Genomic DNA, 21,599 nt, shown 5'->3' with positions numbered 1-21,599 from the left:
CAACTCTTCAAGGTTGGTCACACTAATCCCAAACAAACTCCAGGTGGGAAAAGCGTAGTGAAGGCAATATGACTCCACAATAGGAACACAGGAAACTACATTGCACCAGGCCAAACCTTTGGCTCATCTCCCACAACATCTAACTGGCAATGGCTCCCCAGAGTCTCAAATGTAGGACGTTCACCTCACTTGCTTCCTGGTCCTTTTAACTAGAGGTGCAGCATATGGGTTTGCTCACACCAAAGTCTCTTGTGCTGCTCCTTCAACAGCATAATGTGAAAACCACTAAGTGTGAGAGGAAAAAGACATCTGGAAGACAAGGTTTAACTTCCTGTTGATGAGGTTTGCATTCCAGCAATGCTATTTCCTTGGTGCGAATTGCACCACCTCTGAAAAGTAGAAGGTGTTTTATCTTGCAGGCTGGGCAAGAAGACAGTGCCATTTGGCTAGTCCCAGTGAAGAAGCTGGAGAATTTGATGGGACTGAAAGGGGTACGTTTCTTTCCAGTAAGGAAGGAGAGATTCTGCTCTACCAGTCTTCAGGACTCTGTAGTGCAGGTTGGCACTATGATTGCAACTTGCAGCAATGATGGGAAAGTTGGGGACAGCATTGCTATGGTCCCTAGTGGGGTGGGAAGATGGTCCAGTACACACACACCCTATAATCAGGAAGTCACTCTCCCCTGATGTATTGGGGGTAAAGAAATATGTGTGGAATGGGCATGGATACCACTCTGTGGTTTGGCTCTGCTAGCAAAAAAGCTACTTGTTACAAATAATTGAATCCAATTCTTGGGGCAAAGGGAAGGACGGTAGCGAAAGTCTAATACTTTTATAAATATTGACACTGTTCATGGTATATTTTCTTGATATAAATTTGAACTATCTCATCTCTAATATTTCCACAATACAGGATTTCTCCCACCAAAAGACTTCTGTGCCTGGATGTATGTACATTTGGCCCTTCCCATACGTGAGGGATCCATTCTGGACCACCACCACCCCCCACATAAGGGGAAAATGTGTATGCTTAAGCCCCATTGAAAAGAATAGCTGCATGTGTGGCGCAGGTGCACATGCCATTTTGTTCCCCTGGGCTTGCTGTGCGTGTATGCTCAAAGCAGCGTGGAAAGCCCATGTTTGGCACAGGCGGACTGTATATGGGATCTGTATAGAAGGATAATATATCAGCTTTTGGCCCAGGGTTATTTGGTGATTTTTTAAAAAGAGAGTTTCAAGACATTTCTACTCCACTCTTGGGTCATGCCTATGTCCTTGTAGGCTTATGCAGGCTTGCATGTAGAGTTCAAGTGAGCATAGAGGTTTGGAGGCACACGTAAACCTCTCAAATGACTAAGGACAGTTGTGGGCCACGGAGACAATAGCAATAGCATGCACATTTCTATACCACTTATCAGTCAATTCATCACTTTCTAAGCAGTTTACAGTGTGTAAGCCATTGTCCCCAACAAGCTGGGTACTAATTTTACCAACCTATGAAAGGATAGAAGGCTGAGTGAACCCCAGAACTGAACTTACAACCTTGTGGCTGCAGTACCCGCATTTAACCACTGCGCCACCAGGGCTCCTTTGGTAAATGGACAACAGATTTGGGAGTCTATTCACTCAGGATGGAGTCATGCTTACCCTGACAAACAATTCTCCTGATGTAACCATCTTTATGCACATTTACCCAGGTATTATACCTATAGGCCTTAGATAATAGTGAGCAGCAGGGATCACCTATACAGAGAAAAGAGCAGTCAGGGAGACAAAATCCCAAGTAGCAGACTGGAAACCTTACTTTCACTCTGTTCATTGTGAATTCTAGGGAATTATTCTGCACATATATACCTTATAGTGGTATCTGCATCAGTGTTGCTGATAAAATACAATTGGTTATTTAGCATTTTCAAGGTGCAATTGATATCTAGAAATAGTGATGATTGCGCTTTGGCAGTTATTCTTCTTTCTGGGAGAAATCAGACTATGGCCTGTTACAGACTGCCAAAATAAAGCTGCTTCGGGTCTCTTTGGAGGTATGCTATTTAAATGACGCATGGGTCCTAAGAGTCCAGAGGTTGCGCCAAAGCCACACTCCATTCCTAAGCACTGGAGTGCAGCTTTGGTGCAGCTTCCGGATTCTTAGGGTGCATGCATCATTTAAACAGCATACCTCCAAAGAGACCCGAAGCAGCTTTATTTTGGCAGTCTGGAACAGGCCTATGTTTGTTCAGTATGCACTCAGCTCTCTGGTTTTCATGGTCAAAGTTTTAAAAATGCATTCATCTTGATGTTTGCAAACCCCATAGTGCGGTAAATTTTCCAGTTTCTATTCCAATGAACTATGGTGAATGTGTTGAAAGAAACTTAAGTGATGGACCTCATTCAACATATGCTTGTGGGGCAGCTCTGTGAGACATTTTACTTATTCAGCCATCGATATTAATAAAATTATACCAGAGGCATACCTAAGTTAAGTAGATGTTTTTCTGGGCATGATTTCTTTAACAGAACATTTTTTACCAGAGGTAGAAATAACATGAAAGAATAGGGAGAGGCTCCAACATCATAAAAAAGAAGAGTAGGTCAACACAAAGCAAAGAATATGCGCATGTGAAATGAAACAAGGAAAGGTAAGCCTAAGTAAAGAAAAACATTTTGCATCTTCCAGAGACCACTTAAAAGTGTCTTCCAAAAGGCACCTAGGAGTTACTATTATTTTTTTACTGCTCTTCATTTTTTTATGATTTGCATCTTGGTAGCCAAACACATAGATATATGATTTTTAACATGCTGGGTGTGGCAGGTGAGTCTGGCTAGTCTTCTCTGTCCATTTCTCTCTGTTTTACTGTCCACATCTGCTCACTAAGGCATTCTGCATTTGTCTACCTTGCTTGTTGTAGGCAGACATACAGGACTATAGTAGGATTGGTTAGAGCAGAACCCTGTTCTCCCCCAGTCCAAGCTTTATTGCATTATTTACTACAGGCATGCTACTGCAACCAGCCACTGAAAGTCTGTGTTTCTCCAGCCCCTTTTCACCGTCTTCTCAATGCTGATGCTGATTAAAAAACCCCTCCAACTAGACCAATGACAAGGAGTAAAGAAGAAGTTGGATTGGCATAACAAGACTTTGTTAAAAGGAGCTTCTTTGTCAGAGGCTTTGTTAAGTGAGGTATGGCTGGAAACTGATATTAACTACTACTACTGCTACTACTACTACTACTACTACTTCTTCTTCTTCTTCTTCTTCTTCTTCTTCTTCTTCTTCTTCTTCTTCTTCTTCTTCTCTAAGCCTCTTCAGCAAAAACATTATCTTCAATATTATAATACTAATTGTGAAAGAGTGCATCATAAATACACCAGATCAGGATGTTGTTTTTGCCATTCTACCCCTCATCTTGTCCAATTAATATGAAGACTATTTAGCTTAAATATGAAGTTTTAGGTCCAGCTGGAAGCAGTAAGATAAAATGAGCTTCAATTGATTTCTTAAATCCTCTTATTCCTAAAGAACAACTGCACAGTTGGTAGTCCTGTCCTGACCTGTTATGACAGGAAAGCTCACTATTAGTGGCACAGACCACCTCTTGATGGAGTCATTATTAGACGTTGTGGTGCTGCTTGATATTTATTCCAGAAGCCAGCTATCTTTGTGTGCTGCCTTAGAGATAGCGCCAGTTCCACTAAACAGTCTCCTTGCACTGGCAGCACTGAAGTGAAAGATGCCAAATTTGCATGACTTGGGGACACCCTTGGTGTTGCTGTGGTGTTGCTCTGGAACTGGTTCCTAATACACCTTTTAAAAAAAATTATCAGTTTCCTGAAAAACTTTTACTCCAACAAAATCTACATTTGAGTTATTGTGGCACTCTTTTCTATTGATAATCTGTTGATTTCCATTTATTTGGATTGTTATCAACAGACCATGTCCATGCAGAGGCATCACTGGGGGGAGGGGGCAGGCTGCACAGGGTGATACCCCAGAGGGGGATGTACACTTGGTGGGACAGTACACCCAGAGGGACTAGCACAACTAGTGGCAAGTAGGAAAACGTGTCACCCCCTTTTCCCAGTCACCCAGCAGCTGTGCCTGACACCAATTGGTCCCTCCAAAGGTCACAGCATGGCACCACACCACACCCCAACAGTGGCCGCTGCTGGGGGAGTGGTGTCTTCCATTCAGAGCCTGGTATGCCTGCTGGGTGAATAGCTGCACCAGACCCTGAATGGGCCCTCTGGAGGCAACAGCACTGCTCCTTTCAGCAGCAGCCACTTCTACGTTACAGTACTTTCAGAATCCAGTGTGGCTGCTAGGCAAGCAGCCACACCAGACTCTGAAGACCATTGCTGTGGGGAATGCCTTCAGAGTTTGGTGCAACAGCTAGGTGAGCAGCCATGCCAGACTCTGAAGACCGTTGCTGGGGGCAGTGTCCCTTCGGAGTCCGGCACAGCTGTCTGCCCCCCATCTGCACCAGGTAACACCAAGTACAGCAATGCTAGTGGGTACATGTGTGCTTATTGTATATGTCATTGTCTTTTTGGCTATAAGAGTGGAGCAGGGATGGAAAAGTTTACTTTTTTTATTGAATGGGGCAGTACAGGGAAGGGAATGAAACCTGTCCCCATCTCCACCTTCCATTGTTACACTCTGCAGCTTTTCACTGTTTCCTCCCTAGCCTTTCTATAATATTGGAATTGATCCAGGTTGCCAAGAACATGGCTTTAAGAAGCAGGATGCAATACATGAGAAATATCTTCTGTACTCCATTTGGTATTCAACCAGTGGTTACTTGTGTATTCCATGGTACTGGTGTCATGATCTCATTGACCCTCCCACATGAGCCTTCCAATCTCTTAAGTTCTTCTGGGAAGCTCCTTCTTTTTCTGGGCTGGTGCTGGCTTTTCTTTTTGGGCAGGCTTTTGATGGCTGTTAGCTTAGGGGGAAAGGCCTTCCTTCTTTTTGACTGATATTATACTATTGCAAGTTTCATTATAGGTTTTTTTTTAATTTTTGTATGATATGAATTTTAAAATTGTCTTGAGTCCCAGACTGAGGAAAAGGCAATATATAAATAATGTTGTTGATGATGAGGATGGTGAATCTTCTTCGTGTTTTAGTTTCAAGTTTAAAGGAGCTATTCAAGTTGTCAGATCTCTCCATTGGCATGAACACTATCATCCACCATAGATTAAAAAAATAGACTCTCCTCTCTTCTAAGCACTATTTAAAATAAATCCTTACATGACTGCATTGAATCTAATGCTAGAAAAACTATGTTCTGTTTTCAAAGTCTTTATAGCTTACTTACTGTTTAGGTGAAATAATTGTTATTTGCTAGAGGGAAAACTTTTTACCCCTAAATCTGCTATGTTCAACCCCATTTATTTCCAAAGAAGCCCTACTGAGGTCAATAGGCATTCTCCAAAATAATGTATTGAGCGTGGAGCTTTGATTAACTTGTTCCTATAGAAAATCTTATTTAAATATTTATTCCATCATCAGTTGCACTCAAATGGCTTTGTGCTGCCAGTATTATTGAGATGGTGACATACTATATAACTAAGCAAACAAACCATAAAATTGGGATTTGTTATTATTGTATACGGAAAGTTAGTTTTGGAAAGGAGAGTTTTTCCAACGTTTGATAATAGCTCAAACCACTGAATGATGATGTACATTTTGCAAGTCCCATTTGTGACAAATGGAAAATGTTTCTGTTTACAAGAAAGGAGTCTTTTGGCAATTTACTAACCAATTTACTAATTTTTGCATAGGCTTTTGTGGATTGAAATCAATTTCTCATAAAACATTTGGATGTGTATTGGATTAATTTAAAGTAAATATTTTAAGACCTTTATGCTACATAATCTGAAATAGTGACTGAAGCAAATTCACTGAAGCCACAGTCCTGACATGAATGTACAGGGAGAACTGGTGGGGAGTGGGAACACATTGAAATGATTGTGAGACAACCAGTTTTTCAAAGTACTTTTTTTAAAAACGTTTTTTAAAATCTTGATTTCATGTACTGAAATCTTTAAAACTACTACACTGTAAACCAAGGCTATTAAAAAAGCTCTTTGTATATATTGAAAGGCAGCAGCTAACAACATCAGTTCTTTTTCTTTTGCAGAACAATAAAAAAATACATTTCCTAAAGTGAGATAAAGCCATGATGGGTTGAGAAGTGGAGATGATAAGCATGTTTCTTGTGGTGTCTTTAATTGTATTCATTCTAAATTCTCATGAGCAGGAAATTACATCAACCACTAACTCCTTTTACACAAGAACTGTATCTGATAGCGGAGGGAGAGAGAAATGTGGCAGGCACCTTTGAAAGTAACATAACCCCTCTTTCAAATGCATTTCTGCATTTTGTCTAAAAGATAGGCTTGTAATTTTATGAGCCTAAATGCTCGCATGATTCTTCTTGGAAAACCAGACCTTCTCAGTAGCATCTTAACTTTTTTCTTTCCAGAGAGAAAGGAATATTAATAAAGTCAGTGGTATTACCTGGAAATTTCCCCCCAGCCATTATTACCTTGGTGAATATAATTATCAGATATTCTTGTTCTTATTGAAATGACTAATGTAGGCAGGTCAGTATAGATTTTCTGATGGACTGAGACCCATACAATATGTAGGAGATTATCGCATGCCTCTTTCTACCCAATCCAGGCATGGGCTGGGCACAGGCTTAAACAGGTGAAAACGGATCTTTCTGCACCTCTCCATGCCCAACTCAGCCGCATCACATATCCAGTTCAGACTCATGGCATACTTTTCAAAGAACTATACTTTCCGTTCTTCAAAAAGTATGCCAGGAGTCCAGATTGGGTACATGATGCAGCTGAGTTGGGCACAGAGACATGCGATAAAATCCGTTTTCACCCATTTAAACCCATGCCTGGATCGGGCAAAAAGAGCTGTCCGATAATCTCCGTAGATAAGAGCTGAGAGGACTAACCTGGAAGGAAAAGTTGATAAACAGCAGGTGGCAGTAATGAATAGTTGGTATTAAAAAAAAACAATGCACTTAAATTGCAAGTTGCAGGAGTTAGGTGACCAGAGGTAGTGAGTATGTTCTACAGGACCTAGGACAGCTCCAAGGTAGAATGAAGGCCATCTTAATGGAAGAGTTTACTAAGGCCTGTTACAGACTGCCAAAATAAAGCTGCTTCGGGTCTCTTTGGAGGTATGCTATTTAAATGATGCATGGGTCCTAAGAGTCCGGAGGTCGCACCAAAGCCACACTCCATTCCTAAGCACTGGAGTGCAACTTTGGTGCAGCTTCCAGATTCTTAGGATGCATGCATCATTTAAACAGCATACCTCCAAAGAGACCCGAAGCAGCTTTATTTTGGCAGTCTGTAACAGGCCTTAGTTTGTTGGTTTTTTTAAAGGAACTTTTCAAAACAGGCATATTTCTTCATCAATTTGACAGAAGGCTGTGATATTCAAAGAGTCTAATATGGGAGAAAGCAAAACTAGTAGCTTTAAATATCTAGACATGCTAGCTTTAAATCCATGTGTATTCAGCTATATTTGTGCTTATGAATTAAGGTTGCCAGTTCTTTCTTTTCTAACTGCAACATGGTAGGCAGTTGTAACATGAATCTCTGTAACAGTTCCTATTGAACTGGAGTAGGGCAGTACACTGATTTTTTTAAAATAAAAGTTTATTTTTGATTAAAATTTCATAGACTTAATTTTTGTTTATATATTTGGCAGAAAGAACACAATATTAAAACATTTGAATGTGAGCAAAAACAAAAGTGACCAATTTGCCAATCTTTAGCAGAGTATGAGAAAATTGATTTATTGGACTATGGTCCCCAGAATCCTCCAATAGTCATGCTGGCTGAGGGAATTTGCGAGTTGCTATTTTACTGATGGGATGTCTGTACTGTGAATAATATTTCTTCAGTGGACTAGGCCCTTCCTCAGTGACTCAGTGGTTTCACAGATGGGAAGGGAAAGAGTAGAGCCAGGGAGGAGTATTCTTGGTTAGAAGGTATAAAAGGCTTTAGTTGAGCTCAGACATTTATTGGAGCAAGGTGCTTGACTGAAGCTCTTTCAGAACTGCACTAACTGTCTATCTTTGATGCCTACAGTGCATTCTTTTATTTTTATTTAAATCCAATTTTTTGAAACCTGTCCTTATTAAACAGTAATATTAGTCGCTGTATGGTTATACACAATTACAGATTTCTGTGTTACCTTGCCATAGATAAAAATGTTGGATGCTGTGTCTAGGGAAGGTACCAACATACTTTGAGCTGCCTAAAAACCCTGAAGGCATCAAATGGAAGAAGTTGCCATTTGATCCAGTAGTCAGTGAGTGAAACTGCTATATGGGGTGAGCAACATGTATTGGGGAAACTGGTCCTTAGCACCTGGAAACTAAAATCTGGAGCATATGTGATTGTAAATTTAGCAGAAATTAATAAGATATCCTGTGGCTTCCAGCCCCCTGAGAAAATACCTGGGTGGACAAATGGACTGTCCATCTTTCACATGAACTGGTGAAGTCAAAAGAATCTGAAAGAAAATGTGTTCAGGTTAATTCTCTTCTAAACTTAAGACAATCTAAAATGAATGTTAAAGACATCTGATAGACACAAAATTTCACAGTAAATGTTTGTTTATTTGGGGGAAAAACATTTAGAATAGCAATTTAATTCTTAACATCCCCCAGCTCTTAAGCTCTTGCTGTGCCCTAGTTAAGCTTCCAACAACTACTTTTCCCCTGTCACTGTACTTCATTACCCTACTAACAGCATTTGATGTTGTAATCAATCAGGTAAGAAAAATGTGCGGAAAATAAGTGATCCATTTTGTGAGGAAATGTATAGTTGGCTCAAACAAGAATGTGCTGTCAGTGCCCTGCATACAGTGCGACACTGGTGCAAGCCCTCAGCTCATGTGTTTGAGTATATGCACATGTGTTTGGGTGTAGCCCTCCCTCCAGCCCATCCACCACTATCCAACTTCAGAGGGAGAGAGGCAGGCCAGCTCCATTGGGCCTAGCCCAAGTAAGATGAAGAGCCCTCCCTCCAGTCCATTGGCCATGGCCCCAGAGGGAGAGATGAACCAATGAACTCGATCCCTTCCCCATCACCATTCCCTTATCCTTTTGTGTCATGTCTTTTTAGATTGTAAGCCTGAGGACAGGGAATGGTCTAATTAAAAAAAAGTAAGCCACTCTGAGTACCTTTGTGGCTAAAAGGTATAAATACTCTAAATGAATGAATGAATATGTGCCCTCCCCACTAACATGTCTGTTCAATGAATGTGTACTTTTTGAAACCTGGGGGTTAAAATGGCATTGCACAAATGATTTCTGTGAGCATAATACATTATGTTTCAGTCTGAGTAGGAATGAAAGTCTACCAATGGCATTACCTTTCTGTAGTGGTTGGACTGTATGCTAGAGGCTATGCTGCTGGCAGTAGTGTTGGTGGGCTCTCCCGTGTCAGACAGGCTTTTGCTGTCACTGGCATGTTACAGACTGCCCAAATAAAGCTGCTTGGGGTCTCTTTGGAGGTATGCTATTTAAATGATGCATGGGTCCTAAGAGTCTGGAGGTCGTGCCAAAGCCACACTCCATTCCTAAGCACTGGAGTGCAGCTTTGGTGCAGCTTCCGGATTCATAGTATGCATGCATCATTTAAACAGCATAATCCAAAGAGACCCAAAGCAGCTTTATTTGGGCAGTCTGTAACAGGCCAATAAATGCAAAACAACTACTGGGAAACAACATTTTGTTCATTGCAAATACATTCTTCAAGCAACCCAAGAATTGGAAGCAGAAGATGGAGCTTCTCCATTCTCTCAGCAAAAACAAGACAAGGAGCAGAATGCGACATGATCCATGAGCTGCTACTATCAAAAATTAAAGCTAAAGCAGAACAATGAACCAGCCATGTGAAAAACATCCCCATAGAATGTAAAGATAATGTAAAAATAGATTTGCACTCTTAAGCTTAATTGATCAGGAGTCAGAAGTGTTCTGAACTGAAGCCAGGGACATTGTTGGGGAGGGATGCAAAAAGACACTATCTGTAGCAAAAAGGAAAGACAAGCTTCAATGGATGTCAGCTGAAGCTCTTCAAGCAGTTAAGGACAAATGACAAGCAAAACTAAAAGGTGACAGGAAATAGAGTCAGAACCCTAAATGCAACTGTTTAATGACTCTAGAAGCCAAGATGACTAAATTGAGACTGTTGTACTTTGGCCATATCATGAGAAGCCATGACCCACTAAAAGACAATAATGCTTGGTAGGATAGAAAGCAGCATGAAAAGAGGGCCTCATCTAGATGGACAGAGCATTGCTGTTGGATGGTAGGATGACTTGGAGATCTCTCATTCATGGGGTCACTTAAGTTGAAGTCAACTTGAGGGCAGTTAAGAGCAACAAACAATGGAAGACACCATAAACTGGATGTTGCCACAGGCTTTGAAGTGAAAACCTGCCTCTTTTTAAATTGGTTTCAAAAGTTCATGGACTTGCTTAATTGCTGCCCTCTAGTTTTGTGTAGTGGCCAAGTGCTAAATACTATTCCCAGTGGAGACAATTACACATATGACTGTGAAGTCCTTTCTGATGTCAGTCATGGGGCATCACCTACCAGGTGTTCCTTTAAAGTTCTTAAAAGGGCAGGCAGTGTCTCTCAGCACCACTGCATTAACAAGCCAGCTCACAATGACTCATGGCTGCTTCAATTTCCTATTGATGCTTTCTTAGCAATCCACACAGTCTCTCCAAAGAGCTTAGCATTAACAAAACAAAGAAATAAAAGGGCAGCAGAGTGGAGCAGGAAGCTGACCTTTACAAGGATTGGAGAGCACAGAACTAGTAGGAGCTGATACCTTTACCTATGCTGTGGAAGTGTTATTGTGAAGTTGGGCAAAACATGAATTTAACCTTGCAGAATCCTCATAGATCATTATGGGCGTATTGGTAAGTTGAGACTATGGTGGTCAATTTGCCCATTCCTGCAAACAAATTGTATGTTTTTTAAAGAGGAGCTTCCCCCATGCAATTGGTCAGCCACCATGTCAACAGACTGTTTTTCTTGCTGGGCCTTTTATCTGATTCATCCTGACAGTTCTTATGTTCTAAGCTCCATGTGCACTCATGAAATCATATGTGAGGAGCCATGGCTTCCTAAGGCAGTGCAAGCTAAAGAGGGTGCATGATCCTTATGTAATATTTCTTGAGGTATACTTTAGTTATCATCCTGACTTCTGCTCTTTTGTTCATCTTGCTACTGCATGTTGAATTGACAGTACTGTGGCCTATTTATTTATTTCTTAAAGCATTTACATCCCACCTTATGAGATCTCAGGTGAGCATACACCATAAAATCAGGTTAAACAGCTTAGGATAATAATATTTTAAACACACTGAACGTATTAAACAATTTAACAAGTTAAAACAAGTTTAAAAATTTAGGACAGTTTAATAATATGCATGGACATTTTGAGATGCATCACTTGGCCTTGTTGTTAATGATGATGTTGTGTGCTATCAAGTTGTTTCTGTCTTATGGCAAGATTTGTTTAGAGGGAGGTTTGCTTTTGTCTTCTTCTGAGGCTGAGAGCATGTGACTCACTCAAGGTCACCCAGTGGATTTCCATGGCTGAGTTGGGATTCGAACATTAGTCTCCAGAGTCAGCTTAGTTTTCATGGATGTTTATCTATTTTTCCTTGGGGGAAAAACAGTCAAGTTATCAACTTTTTTCCCCTTTTAAATAAAAGCTTTGTGCTGCTAAGGTTAGTCCTTTTTGACTTGGGATAGCAAGGGAAGAACAATTTTAGAAAGAGGTATCATCATATTTTAAGAAAGGAACAAATCAAAAATAACCACTATATTAATTTTTAAAAAAATCTGTGGCAGCCTAATACAATTATTAAGCCAACTCAAATCCAAACAGTTGGATTTTATATATATATATTTAAAATGGATGATTAGTTGTCTCTTGTTCCCAGAAACTCTGGGAAGAGTCCCAGGAGCAGCCAGAAACCATCTCAGTACCTGGTAGAGCTTAATTTGGATGTCTGAAGTCTCTTGCCATCTTCCATCTTAAGACTGTAACCAAAAGCAGACTCTATGCCATGAACATTATCCCTCCTGCATTTGTTTTCTTTAACTCTCAATGAACAGTTCTGGAAATCTCCAAACTTACACAGTATTATGCACAGTATTTTGTAACTTATAAGTTAACTTAATAAAGATATGAATAGGTCTAATCATAATCTTCAAACCTTTGGCAGACAGCATAAGATTTCATGTCCATGGTGTTTCTGTTTGAGGTTAGGAGTCTTCTGTAGACCAAGTCCTGCTGGGATTCATTTTGGTTTTGGAGGAGGAGACGATAAATATAGTGTATTCTGTAACAGCCTAAAATGTTTTGTATACATTATTTCTCTCTTTGCTACAATTGACTTGGAAGGGAGGCCAGTGTTATTATCAAAACTAGATTCATAAGAAAGTTCTTCATACAGTGCCCTTTGCTGGGCCTGCTACCACTGTAGGTGGCCTACATATATGGTGCCTCCATGTTAATTTCCTAGTACCCCAGAGAGACGCTGCATTGGAGAAAATTAAAATGGCATCTCTAGACTACCCAGACCAAAGGGCTTGGGGCAGGCATAAATGAAATTGTGGGCCCTTTTGTGAGCAAGGATTGCTGACGAGTCAGTATTGGACTGAAGATGCAATGTGGTAATGGCAGGCAAAGATGTTATCCCCATCCTACAGAGGAGAACAAGTACTGAGGGAGCATGATTCAGTTAAGGCCACTTGTTCTTTGCTAAGAGAAAAATTAAACTGGGATTCTAGGGCAGAGTGAGTTGAGATAGAAATGGTGCACATGCATGTCCTCCAACATTTCAAGATGACAATTATCAACGGGGAAGGAGACACAAGCTAGGAGAGGCAACAAAAGTTTGCTTTTGGCTGAATCTACTGGAAAGGGTAAAATTCCACCCATCCTCTCCTCTCCAATGAATTAACTGAGTTTGCTGCAACTGAAGTAAGCTGAGCCCAAAGGGGAAAAGGAGGAGGAGGAGGAGGAGGAGGAAGAAACAGACATTTTAAAAGCTGCTGAAAGAGTGGGACAACAGAGGATTAATTGGAACTGTCCCTGCCAAATTGGGACAGTTGGAAGGTATAAACATGTGGGCCTCCAGATGTTGTTGGACTGCAGCTTCCATAAGCCAGCAGACCCAATAGTGAGGAACCACAGGAGTTACTGTCCAACATCATCCAGTGGGCCAGAATTTCTCCACATCTGGGGCAATCTTCATGCTAACCCCTTTCTTCCTCCAGAGAGTGGAACTTCCCTCCTCCATTTGCCCTCCTTTTTTGAAGGATTAAACCTGATGTTTGTTACAGAATGCAGCTAGAATTTCTGAAATTATATTTAAAAACCCTGACATCTACTTCTGAGTCCATTCTCCACAGATTCTTCCTCTTTACCTGAAAAGTGGTATAAAAAAAGGGAAGGGAGCAGAAAGAAGCAGTGAGACTTTGTGACACAAATCCAGTTATTAATCACCATGACAGTTACATTAGTCACAGGTTCATTCAGACTGAACGCTGCTCCCAAATACCATGGCAAGATATTAACCTGAGCAAAAGAAAACTAGATATTGAATAAAGGTCTTTTTTCTTATTTCCTAAAATATTGAATTGATGGCTCCCATGAAATCAATACTATACTTTTTTTTTCATTAAAGAGTCTGGCAGGTATGTTGCTCCAGAGCTACAAGGAGCACTTTCAACATAAGGGAGATATTTAGTTGCTGGAATTGATACATTAATGATTTAAGTAAAAGTCTGAATATAATGTTTAGACTGATTTTAGAGTGCCACTTTCTTTTCAGGGATTTTAGTGGGAGACAAGATGTATTAAAAAAAAACAATAAAATATAGGCTTCTTCAGCCACCACATACTGTGTCCCCAACAATTTCAAAATGCTGGTTTCTTTGTTTCTTGCAAGTGTCATGGTTTCCTATGAAGATTGTCACATGGGTTTAAGAACGGATCCCTCACATCCTTATGGCACAATTGCGCAAAGATTATAAAATGATGTCTGTCCTCATCCCATCCTTCAGTCATCCTTATCGCGCAATCACAATGAGATTATCCAACAACGTCACACTTATCCTGTCCTTCTTCCATCACTGAAATGGCATGGCTCCATCACACTGGAGATTATCACACAGGGTAAGGAGGGATCTCTCCTGTCCTTACCTTGTCCTTATCATGTCCATCTTTATCCTGTCCTTCTTTTGTTAGTGGCCTCATCCTTGTATTGTTTGGAATTTCCATTAATACTCAGTGGCAGGGCCATGCCACTTCAGTGACAGGAAAAGGACAGGATAAGTATGATGTCGGATAATCTTATTACAATCGCGTGATAAGGACAGAGGTCATATGATAATCTTGGCTCAATCATGCCATATGGACAGAGTAAGGATGGGAGGGATTTGTCATTTACCTCATGTGATAATCTTCTGTGTATTAATGGAATCTCCCATTAATACAATGACGGGGCCGCTAACCGGAGAATGATAGGATAAGCGTGAACTGGGAAAGGAGCCCTGGTGGCGCAGTGGTTAAATGCCTGTACTGCAGCCATTCACTCTTAACCACAAGGTTGCGAGTTCAAGACCAGCAAAAGGGCCCAAGCTCGACTCAGGCTTGCATCCTTCCGAGGTTGCTAAAATGAGTACCCAGACTGTTGGGGGCAAATTAGCTTACTTGCTAATTAGCTTACTTGATGTTCACCGCTATGATCTTTGGAATAGCGGTATATAAATAAAACAAATTATTATTATTATTATTATTATTATTATTATTATTATTATTATTATCCCTCCTTACCCTGTGTGATAATCTCCAGTGTCTCTGACAACGCATACACCAAAAGGCTATCTTTCTTGATTTGTTTAAATGTCCTATGTGTCCATGGATCTTGACCTTAGAAAAATAGTTTCTTGCTCTCTGCTTTCATTTTGTTCAGCTTTGTTCCCTGCCCTTCTTAGACATCTTGCTGTGGATGGAAGCACAAACCTGAGACAATTTAGTGCTTCACCATTTTCAGTTACATGAAGAAGGATATTGTATACCTGGTCTCAGTTCTGCACTTGTGTGAGTAAAACACTAAGGGAAACGATATGTTTGCTTAGAAAGTTTCTTAATGTTACCAATGGCCTGTTTTTGTCAGCAGGCCACTGTTATCCCTGCATAAAAGTAATGCTTTCTTGTTTGTATGTCCATATGATTTACTTGTACTTCTACTGTATGATAATTTAGAATGCATTTGCAAAGTGTCCCATGTTTCCACAATCAATTGACTCTGAAGATATATTTTTAAAGGTCTTTACCATATGTACCAATGTTGGAAAGAACCCTAAAGAATTTGAGATCTCAAACTTGTGACCAAATGAGGAATCCTTTAATTCTTTCATGAATTGAATATTTAGGCCTACTTCTCTTCTGGTCAAACCCTAATCTCATCTCCTAAAAATATATCAAGGCCAATTTGAGCATTAATGTTCCCTACTTGAGTTTTAAAATAAACAATGAAATTAAATAAAAATGTGTGCCTTGTGATATCACATTACATTGTATTCAGAAGATGGATTTTGGATCTTATTTCAAGGCGGGGGGTATTATGCCAATACAGCTGTCCCTACAATCTTATGCCCTTAGAAATGGTATGGGGGGGAAATAACTATGCAAAGAGGATAGAATAGTGACATATTACTCTCCATTTTATCTAGGCAGAGGCAGTATGAGAAAGAAAATATGTCTAGTCCAGTGATTCCCAAACTCTGGTCTTCTGGGTGTCAGCTCCCAGAAGCCTCAGCCATCTTGGCCAGTGACTTGATCTTCTGAGAGCCAAAGTCCAAAACACCTGGAAAACCAGAGTTTGGGAATCACTGGTCTAGTCTATTCAAGGACTCCAGAATATGTGATCCTCCAGATGTCGATGGACTCTGTTTTCTGACAGCCAGTCTGGTCAATGTATTAGAATGATGGGAATAGAATGAGGTTCATCAACATTTGAAGGGCAACTGATTCGCCAGCCCTCGTCTATTAATTAGTCTACACTTTCACCAATACCATGTCAGTTGTGCTCACAATATGTCATGTTGTGTTTGTTGTCAACTGCCATCAATGAATGAGAGACCTCCACGTCCCCCTGTCATCAACAACCCTGCTCAGGTCTTGCAGACTCAGGGCTGTGGCTTCCTTGTTTGAGTCTATCCATCTGCAATGCGTTCTTCCTCTTTTCCTACTACCTTCTCCCATAGCAAGCATTATTGTCTTTTCTTATCATGTCTTCTCACGATATGGCCAAAGTACAACAATCTTATTTAGTCATGTTGGCTTCTAGGGAGAGTCAGGCTTGTTTTGCTCTAGGACCCATTTATTGGTCTTTTTGACATTCCACAGTATCTTTCTCCAGCACCACATTTCAGATGAGTTCATTTTCTTCCTATCAGTTTTCTTCACTATCCAGCATTTACCGCCCTATACCAACACATATGGCATGATGTTATGTGATGTTATTTTCAACTTCATACACTTTTGACCATATCCATGGAAGCAGGTTCTGTCTCTGCAAGTTCAGCTTCCACGTCTTGGTTGGATCATGTGTGTAGTAGTGGCCTGGGTCTATAGATGGGTATCTTATGGCTTGTACACTGGAAAGAGGGGTGGGATTGGATATAATGATCTCATTCTTATTTATGCAACCAAAAATGTCTGTTCTCACAGGCTTTTAAGATGTGGCTGCAACAACCTTTTAATGGTGTGCTGTCTTACTGATATTTATCTTCTGTCTATTAATGGACTCTATACAGTTTTAATTTTACAGATTGTTTAGTTGCATTTTAAAACAGCTTTTATATATTTTACTGATTTTTTGGTATGTATTTCAGTCTGTATTATTTTATTGTTTTGCAAACTGCTTTTAATCCCATTAGTGGGGGAAAGGCAGGATGTAAGTGGACTACATGTTGTTGATAATGAAATATCGGTTCCCTTACCCAAATTCTAAACCTGTGGAAATTACCCCAACATATAGAGACGGTGAGGTTTGTAACACAATTGTCTCCAAGCACAATCAGATCTAGAGAAGAATTTTAGCAGAGACATTTAATGACCTTTCTCTATTGAAAAACTTGTGAGGTTATAGGTGAAGTGAAAACACTGTATCATTTGATCTATGATGGCTTAGACACACATGGACATTGCTACTTGATTTTACACTCCTAAAAGCAGGGGTGTCACCACCACTCTGTATGTCACCTAGTGTGGTGCGGCACTTCCCCAAAGGGGAAGGAGGGCCCATCTGTCACCCCTCTTTCTGGGTGTCACGGTCTGAACCCCTCCGCACCTCCCCGCATTCCCCTAGTGATGCCACTGCTAAAAGGATGAACATGGACCTGTGTACCAGCTCTTAGTATTGGGATAAAGAAGTGTTTAGCAGATATGTCCTTACTGTCTTTTTAAGAGCACACTGAGCAGGAGAGTAGGAACCAAAACAAAGGGGGGGGGGGTGTTCTTCATTCATCTTTGATACTTTATATACAATAATAATAATAATATTTATTTATATACCGCTATTCCTTTTTAGATCATAGCAGTGTACATAAACGTCAAAAACAATATAAACAGCAGAAACAGTATAAAAACAGCAAAAACCCTCCAACCCCCAGAATACCATATGAACAGTTAAAAACATCAATATTGGCATCTTAAAACACCATAAACCAGCATAAAATCCCAATATACAAACTGCAATACACAAAATGACAATATAACAAACCATAACAAACTCAAACTCATATGATTCTGGAGATCAGGGTTTGAATCCCAGTTCTGCCATGTAAGTCCACTGGGTGACATTGACAAATCACACACTCTCAGCCTCAGAGGATGGCAATGGCTAACCCTCCTATGAAGAAACATGCCAACAAAACCTCATGATAGGTTTGCCTTAGGATTGCCATAAGGCAGAAAAGACTAGAATGCACAGAACAGCTAGCATGTTCTTTCTACCTTTAGAACATAATTTCTCTGTCTGTAGGAGTCTTAACAGAAATGAGCCACAGCTTGGAAAAGATTTATTTGGAGCCACAGTTTCAAGAAATCTCCCAGGCAGCATGGATCTTAGTTGACTGTTTGGAGATTTTGGGAGTTACAATGCAAAGCAGCAGCAGCAGGAACAACAACAACAACAAAACCAACAACCACCTCTGAATTTAATCTGGAAATAAAGACTGCTTTTATCAGTACGTCTGAAAGATGAGGAATTTATACTGTTGATAACTAAGAGAAACAAGTTATTTTCAGTAAAAGAAACCGATATTGAAGCCTGCCTTGGCTTAACATACTATTATTATTATTATTATTAAACTTTATTTCTAGAGCGCTGTAATTATACACAGCACTGTACAAAGTCGGTAAAATTAACATATGCTTTTATTCTGGTGATCCCAAGTGGGAACTGTTTACCACAGCTGGCAAAGGTTTCAGTTTATCTTCCTGAATGTCTTCCTACCCAAAGTGTGTTGAGGAAAATTGCCATAGACTCTTTTGTCTGGGAATATGATTTCAAGGAAAATGCCTTCCTCCACAAAGAGAGTTCTCACCATGCATCTTAGCCCTGTGTCTGGTCTCTGTTCAGCTGACAAAATCTCTCATGATTTTAAGTGATGACAGTGTAATTTTGAAATGGAGAGGCGGTGCCGGTTTGGGTTGCAGAACTGGATCCTGTGTCCCTTTAAAATTCTGAAGAGATGGTGTGAGTGTGACAAGGCTCAGTGGGAAGAGAAAGGAGAAGCCTTGGGGATTTTTTTAAAAAATTAAATGTAATTATTATTATTTTTAAAAAATTAATTGTTATTCTTTTAAATTTTTCTTTAAAAACATCACATCTTACTAAATTTTTACCCGAACTCCAGAAGCTATGGACATGTAAATACATTTAGTCTGTGCATATGATACTGTAATTTAAAGATATAATTTGAAGTTTACTAATTGTTTACATCACAATTATTGCCATTATATTCAGTGATATACAAGAATAACAATTTATGTGTAACATTAGTACAAAAAAACATTACTAAGGATTCTGTATGGTATAGTATAGGAGGAGGTCTATGGGGAAGGGGGGGTAATATCAGGAGTGATCTTACTGGGTGTCACCAACCCTAGTGATGCCACCTGTCCCTGTGTTATACAAAGAGAGGGAATCATTTTGAGGGCAGTTCAGTGGTGAGGAGGAGAGGATTAGAACTTTCTTTCTAAGTAGCAGACTTTCACAATTTCATTACGTTTCAGTGAAGCTTTTTAAAGCCTCTGTTGATATTAAGAAGCTTTTGAAAAATTCAGTGTAGTAGTGGTAGGAATAGGAGAATACAAGGCAAGTCTTTTATTTCTTGTCAACATTTCTTAAATCTGAGATGAAAAGGGCCTGCAGAGATGGTAGGGCCTATGGGGAATGCTAGATGGCCAGCTGCTTTATTTGTATCTCAGCAAGAGCCTGATAAACTGGAAGCAAGGAGTTTATTGCACAGCTTTAAAAAGCAATTTACTACTCCTGAATTGAATTCTAATTCTGCCTGCATCCTGATCCTATCGCATGGCTTTTGTCTCCAAATCCAACATCCGAGTACAGCCCAGCTGCAGCCAGGATCTCTTAACACGCTTCAGCAGCCATTTTTCAAACAGGAGCTTTCTGAATTTGAAAAATGGCCGCAGAAGTGCATTAAGGGACCCGGGCTGCAGCTGGGCTGTACTCAGATGACAGATTTGGAGACAAAAGCCATGCAATAGGACCAGGATGCAGCCCAAATTAGAATTCAATCTGGGAGTGGTAAATCGCTTTTTAAAGTGATGTGATAAGCTCCTAAGGCAATGAAGGACCAGCTAGAGAGTCTCCTGATGAAGAGGAAAGATCTGTCTATCCAAAACTCTTAATTATGAACATTCAGTGGAGCCTCCATGTTCAGAAACAGAAGATCTTTTGTCATGAGATGCTGAGGCCAAACAACAACCATCATCTTAATTTCTTCTCTATGACCTCCCACAAAGATCTGACTGGTTGTTGTTGTTAGAAACTGAATACAGGCCTAGGAGTGTCTCTTGTTTGTTGCTGGTTCAATTGCTTTGTGTGCAGAAGTGGCAGCTGGGGGCTTTCATGTCAGCGAGCACCAAATCTACTCTGGATTTTGAATCAAATTTTAAAGGAGATGTCCAAGGTGCTGCAGCCTATCTCCAAAATAGAATCACTTGGATAGCTCCTTTAACATTTGAACTGGAACCCAGAGCAAATTTGCTGTCCGCTGACACTGAAGCTGTCACTGTGTAGAAGGTTGCATGTTTAGTCAGTGGTGTTTTCAGTTAAAAGAATGTGTACCAGGTGATGGGGATGGTGCAGGCATTGCATGAATTGTGAGCATTCCTGTTTTAAGTGCATCATGTAAAGGCAAATATGCTAGGCACACTCACTAGTTGTTTGGAAGAAGCAGAGGAGGAGCAGTGCCTGCTTAAGCTTATGTCTAGGAGTGACAGGAACTACATCCAGGGACCAAGGTCAGTGGCTATATTGGTTGGGAGATTCCATAGCCCAAAAAGTAACTTTGCTAGGCTCTGCTGCCTAGTTTTTCTCTCTCTTGGTCCTCAACTCTTCTTCCCTGTCCACTCAACTCATCTGTGAACTGAAACTTAAATTGGTATCAGACAGCCATGTCCAATTCCACAGAAGACCAGACCTCTGCTGGTTTAGAAACCTCCCCTGCTTTTCTTCGCTAGGTTGTTTTCTCTCTGCCTGCTTTTGCTTGTGATGAAGGGCAGGAAGATGGATTGAAGCTGGTCTTTGCCACCACTTTAGCCAGTAGCCTCTCTTTTAGAGAACATGGTGAAATAACCATAAGACCTGACTGATAATAGTTATATGGTTTTTTGTTTATGTTTTTATGATTTTTTTTTTTGTTTCTTTCTGATTTTCAGGCGGGGAAGATTATCCTAATGTACCGCCAGCAGCCACTGAGCATTTTAAAGAGATTTCTCATCTGGGCTGTTTTGCTGGTGAGTTGTTGAATCCTGATGTTAGATAATAGAATTAGGAGTGCGGCCAGGGCCCTTTTGTAAAAATTAAAGTAGTTGCTCTTAAACTGCAGATAATCTAAAAAGAAGGGAAATGATCCAGAGGCCATAACTATTAAAGCACAGCCTCTTGCTATCTCACACAGTTTTGCGGAGACAGTCTAGCATAACCTCAGTCCAGCCATTCCTTCCTCAGCAGTGTGTGTGAGTGCGTCTGTCTTTCTCTCTGTGCGTTTGTATGTGTGTTTAACAAAACAAGAATGGAAAAATTAATGTGAATGTCTCCATACTACTTTGATGGAAGACACTGAAGTAGCTTTAGGGAAGGATGCCACTCTATCTCTTGATGTCTTATTGTTAATTATGTTAGTCACGCTATTGTTTTATAATATTTATTTTTACTGGTCTCCTATTCTCATAAGTCTACAGTCATCCTCGGGTACAAAAGCAAAA

The 21,599-nt window shown here is 40.2% G+C and overlaps 1 pseudogene; it reads left to right on the top strand.

The window, feature by feature from the left end:
• Positions 1–21,599, top strand: part of LOC149318912 (heparan-alpha-glucosaminide N-acetyltransferase-like) — a 175,307-nt pseudogene that overhangs the window by 129,687 nt on the left and 24,021 nt on the right.

Source organism: Sceloporus occidentalis, unplaced genomic scaffold, assembly GCF_023333645.1.
Source record: "Sceloporus occidentalis isolate IW3139 unplaced genomic scaffold, rSceOcc1.0.p SCAF_2, whole genome shotgun sequence".
NCBI classification, from domain to species: Eukaryota; Metazoa; Chordata; class Lepidosauria; order Squamata; family Phrynosomatidae; genus Sceloporus; species Sceloporus occidentalis.
This window is presented reverse-complemented; position numbering and strand designations above follow the sequence as displayed.